The 6,192-nt window shown below is 32.2% G+C and overlaps 1 long non-coding RNA gene across 1 annotated transcript; it reads right to left on the bottom strand.

Moving 5' to 3' along the window:
* Positions 1-811: 811 nt before the first annotated feature.
* On the bottom strand, positions 812-3,363 carry LOC132944880 (uncharacterized). The gene is made up of 3 exons (XR_009664488.1): positions 3,057-3,363; positions 2,276-2,421; positions 812-1,358 (listed from the first exon to the last, which is right to left on the bottom strand). It is a non-coding gene; the product is annotated as an uncharacterized LOC132944880 (long non-coding RNA).
* Positions 3,364-6,192: the final 2,829 nt, after the last annotated feature.

Below are 6,192 nucleotides of genomic sequence, written 5' to 3'. Positions count from 1 at the left end.
TAACCTTGGACGGGAAATCAGAAACACACTATATGTAATAATAAATAATAATATATAATAGAAGAAATGTGCAATTTGTGAATGGAAGCCGGAAGTAGAGTGTGAAATTATTTAGATTACTTTTAAAATGCAGTTTTACATTTGATTAAGTATGTCAAAACAAGAATGGAAACGTATAAGATAACTTTCCGACGGGTTTGTCCCACAAAACAAGCAACTTATTCAAACATTTTACCCATTGACACAAATATACAATCCCGGAAATCTACGATCGTGAGTAAGGTATACTCCACTATAGCCTATTAAAAAAATGTAACGTACTCACTATATTATAATACTCACCATCTAAACTTATTATTTATTAGTTATTACTTAAAAATTTTAATGAAAAAAATTACTGAAATCATTTTCTTATTATTATTATAATAAATTAATACAATAACAACCATGCATATAATATTATAAATTATAATATTTTATAATATATTATATTGATATATGAATTAAATTTTAATTTCGACACAACTATTTATTTTTTATTTTTTATGAAATTAGATTGATTAGCAATGAATTTTAACTCGTCACTTATTTCCATGTTTAACATATTTACGAAATGTCAAAATCAAAATATTAAATAACAATATTATATTGTATTTATAAAAGTATTAGAAATATATATTTATTCAAGAGGTTATATAAATATAATACAAATTGCGGAGAGTCATGGTCCGAACATTCAAGTTTATAGGTTAGTACTTAAGTCTAAACATATCTTATAGTTAACATTTTAAATAATAAAATTGCATACAAATTGTGACATACTATTGCTGTTTATTAGAAAATTTCAGTTTTAATACACATAATATACTCATGTATAAATGAATTGAACATTTTTTTTTAACATAGTTTACATAAAATATATTTTACATTGATTTACAATATGATATATTGGTATGTTTAAGAGACAATTATTATAATTATATTTGTTGTACCTACATCAATGATTTATCAAAATAGATTTAAATAAATATAAAAATAATTAGAGACAATATGTAACGAAAGATAGTTATAGTAGCACAATGTAAGTAAGATTTCAATCAACCCCGTACGAAAGGCAAACTTATTTCAGGTACCGAGTAAAAAATACAAAAAGTTAGTTTGTTTGCCTAACTGAAACGTAGTAGGGGTTGTTCTTGAAACTTCCATTTCGAACTACCAAGGGAAGAAAAGTACTTATATTTAATTATATACATTAGATTTATTAATATAATAAACCATGGTTATTTAGCAACTAGGTTTTGGAAATAATGGTTTCGGCCTGTTGGTGGTAATGTCGGTCGAGGTCTTCATTTTAGTTCCTGAAACATTTATAATCATAAAATATTAGACTATGAAAATAACTGATATTTTAATTTTTAAAGAATGATTATCACCACAATAATATTTTTTTTACGGTATAATAAAAAAATGTATATTATAGGAAAATGGTGAAAAGTTTGTCACTCACTAGGCGTTACCATATTTTAAATTAAATAATTTACTCATTACATGGCTTTAAATGTTTATAGAAACTAACAGAACAAGTGTAAAGTTCTTATGAGTTCTCTATACATTTTGGAGTATAATAAATCATTGCAATCAATACTATAGATATGTTAGGTTAAGTGAATAATATGGTTTTAATTCAATAAAATTAATATTTAATTATACAAATATTAAATATACATACAAAATCAATATTTAACATTAAACAACTATTATTATTGAAGTTATTTTTTTGAATTTCCTTTATTTTTTTTTAAACAGAACTCAATTAAGTTAAAAGCATATTGGTTTGTAATTAATTTACACGTAATACATATTATATACAACATACTATAGAAGAAGTAATTCATAAAAAGAATAATATTTCATCTGCAAAAAAAGAAAAATGAATATTTAAGACGAAAGGCATATATGGCTGAAAGGATTATATACGTATTTTAAGTTTGAGACTTTTTTGTTTATTCCATCGTAATAAAAAATAAATTTTGAAAAAAAAACACTTAAATAATTAAACTATTACAGATTTTCTACACTATTACATCGGATTTGTCTGTCTAAATAAATTTTAATTCCACCCGAGAAATGTCCATGTTGGTGGCATAGTAAATATTAATTGACCCAAACGAACCGTGTATACATCTAAATCCATATAAATTTAATAAAACACTTGAACACGTTCAGAGTAGTTTTGTGTTTTTTATGCGAAATTCGTCAAAAGATTTTAACTTACCGGTATAGTGGAAATCCGCGGGTTGCATGAGCAAGTAGATTTGATTTTGATAAGCGTTATCCCTTCAGTTTTGTACAGCCGTTATAGGTCTAGGTCGGCTGTTGGAGCCGTCTAATCCAGGTTGACAGCTACGGTGGTTCTCCGTTCTAAAAATCAAATAACACAATGTTAATATAACGGAAACGATAAACGACCGAAAATAATTTTTATCCATTTGACATAATACATAGGTGGTATATTAATCAATACCAGCAACGCGAGACGGAGGTCCGTATAATTAAAGTATAATAAAACGACTTAACGCCATATATTCGTACCAATTATATATTTATATTATATAGATACACGTACTAATAGCTGATTGGAATCACATTAAACAGAGATTAAATACAATAGTAAAAGTTGAAACGGACAAAAAATAGTCCGTCGATGAGCATTAGATACGATAGACAATAATATGCACGGCGCATAAATGGTATAAATTCTATAAACTAGAACCGATCATTTATCGATTAATACGCGATGATGATTTTATAATCGCTAACCTACACGCCAAATACCAATATTTACGTGCATAAACGTATGCACATATTACTTATGTATTATTAATCGTGGGCAATGTGCGTGTTGTAGTACATTGCATAGGCCATAGGTACGACGTGAAACGTCCTAAATTCCTAAATTGATTTTCAGATATGTACGGCGATTATTATATTACATTAGAGGTATATATTATATATTGATTAACGATAAATGTATATATTATAAAAATGATTGTTACCGATCGATTTTAGAGCACAACGACACGATATTTCCTATACTGCTGCACATCGTGTATAGAATTATTATGATGACGATAATATTACAAATATTATGTACAATTATTATGTGATCGAGCGTCTCGTCGGTATTGGCGGGAAGAGAGCGAAAAAAATCGTTTGAAAAATAAAATTGAATCCCGGAACGTTCGATGGCCGGAACACGTGTGAGCCGACGGGTAGGTGTAGTTGAACTGAACTCGCACTCACCGCGGAGTCATCATCATCACCGTTGTCGTCGTCGTCGTCGTCGTCGTCGTCTTCGTCGTTGTAGCCGTCACCACCGCCGCCTCCACCAACGCCGCCACCGCCGCCGTTTTTATCTTTCTTCGCGCGCGCGTCTGTCGCGAGATAAATGAGATCAGTCGGCCGGTCCGAATAAAATTTAGTGCAGCGTGCCTATACAATATGTATTACCGCGGGCACTCTCTACAGAGGTACAGAACACGTCGTTATAAAATACGCGTTTTCGTGTGTGTATGTGTGTGTGTGTGTGTGTGTTTTGAGATCACGTGCGCGATATATTATATACAGAGTGATTCGCGCACCTGCAATAGTCGCCTGCTCACCTGCATATTCATAGTGGGTTGTGGGTAACTAGGGCTTTGAGTTTGGTGGTGGCGAAATTCCCCAGGGGTGGTGAACTTCCCATGGGGAAGTGATTCCACTGTTGAAGTGCAGACGTTTTCTTGATCGAAAAATTGGGTAACGCAAGCATTATAACAGCTATAATGGTCTGCGCACCCTCGCGCACCACATGTCTTAACGCTATAGCTAGGTATTTTTTTAGTTAGTTTAAGGTTTAAGTATAATATACGTAATATAAGTATAATATTATCATACTATTAAGCGTAATTGGTATTTTTTTAAATTGTATATATTTATAGCAAAAGTAAGGTTAGTAATTATTATATAATGCATAGTGCATACATATACGCATTTGCCCAAAACAATTTTAGCGGGCTTCAAACAATCCTGGGGGATATTTAGCCCCGCTCCAAGCCCCTCCAAAGTAACACGCTATTATGATCGCCTCATTTTTATCCTTTAAAAATTTAGTTATTCGAATTCCGATTTTTGAAATGGTTTAGTACGAAGTATACTGTCTCGAAGACCATATTTTAATAATAGAAAACCATAGACAATATACTTAGCAGTTAGCATTTGTATACCTTTTAAAGTTTTAAAAAGAGTTTCACGTAGTGACACGAACTTTTTTTATACGAACGATAACTACCCTATACATGTTACTGTGAATTATCGATGTTAGAGTAAGACCGATGATTTTTTTGAAAATGTTTATGTATCCAAACGGAAATTCAAACGAGGCCCAACTAAAGTAGTTGTTCTAGTTATTAAACTTAATAAAATATTAATAATAACCTTTAATGATTTTACATAAATTATAAAATAGTTCTAATAATATGTTCAGACAAATTATAGAAGGCCAAAATGTTATTAGTAATACCTACTAATAATTTCCATCACAGCCTCCATGTATTGAATCTCATAATCATAGATTATTATTCTTAGTAGATATAGTTTAATGTCTTAATGATTGAGAAACAATGCTAATTAAAATGTTAATTTAGATAAGAACATAAAAAGGTTCAAACCAGACACCAGTCATCTGTCTAACAATTTATAAATAAAAAAGGGGGTCCTCATTTGAAAAAATAAGTTTGTACAGCTTTGGACACTCCTTAAATGGCATAAAAATTTAAAAATCCATCTACTTTTAAATATAGTCATTTAGTATACTTAAAAATTCCAAAATTCTCAAAATGTTGAATAAATTCATTATTAAAAGAAAAATTGGGGGTAAGCGTGCCTGCTGAATCACCCTGTATACATATATATATGTTAACTGTTCGCGGCACGGTATCCGACGAGAGAGAACACCTAACGGGCGGCCTTGACCCCTAAACTCGACCGTGCACAGATGATAACACATATATCGCCTATTGCTATATAATAATAATAATAATAATAATAATAGTAATAATGTGCGCGCGTTCGAAAAGTATTTCTTTTTTTTCTTTTTACTTCTCCTCCGTCTCATTCTCCACCAGTTTTTTCCAGTTCCTCTGTCCTGAAGTCCCCCACTATTGTTTTTTCCTATTCTCTTCCATCACGCCTTTTCTCGTACGCGGTTCCGCCTTTTTCTCTTTGTGGCGGATTTTTTCCACTCTCCCCCACCGTGATTTTCTCTTCTTTTCGTTTCTCTTCTCCGGAGTGCACACACACACACACATATATATTGTAATATTCTCTTTTTTCGTCTCTGGAGAAAGGCGTATACAATATGTGTATACCTATAATAGGTATACGAAACAGTAGCCGTCGTCGCCGCGCGGGGTATCAAAAAAAATTACAGTAATATCCACAAATTTTACGTCACAGGACCGTTATAATACGGTTTCGGACCCATTTCAAACCTGTCCCGTTAGGTACACGCCGCGCTCGGCTACTGGTTATGAAAAGCGTAAAACGCCGAAAATGTATCAGTTTTAGGGGATTTTTCGGATCGCCGTGTTTACAGTTATAACTTATAGTACTTTCTCCCCGGAACTCCAATGACCTGTTCCGTTAGTTTCAGATAAAAAAGAAAATGATACATTAACACAGATATGGAGGTACTATAGCTGGTACTACGCGTATTATATGCATACTGCAGACGTCGAACGCTAACCTGCTTTGTACGCGTCGCATTGTGTCGTCCCGAACCATTATTGTTGACTAGGTACCTATAGCTGTGCGTAGGTACTGTCGTACTGAAGAATAGAAATAAAAGAAATAGAAGCCAAACGGTAGGCGATTCGGATGATTTATATGTTATTGGAGAAAAAAAAATTGTGTATGAATCGACAGGTCGGAGGGATCTGTACGACCGTACAAATATAATATAATTATTGTGCGGCGATATCGCCGTGGCGCGTATGTGTATTCCATATTATTAAATCGTTAAGGGGATTCGATACCGTGATTTTCTGTTTTTGTCCAACACACGTGCGACATGGTATTTTAGACGGGTTTTTTGCAAACATTCCAATTATTGATCTATTGAAGCGATACGAATTCTTAAAACAGATTTGAATT

The sequence above is a fragment of the Metopolophium dirhodum genome, chromosome 5, assembly GCF_019925205.1.
Source record: "Metopolophium dirhodum isolate CAU chromosome 5, ASM1992520v1, whole genome shotgun sequence".
Lineage (NCBI taxonomy): Eukaryota > Metazoa > Arthropoda > Insecta > Hemiptera > Aphididae > Metopolophium > Metopolophium dirhodum.
Note: the sequence above shows the minus strand (reverse complement) of the source record. Positions and strands in the feature narration are given on the sequence as shown.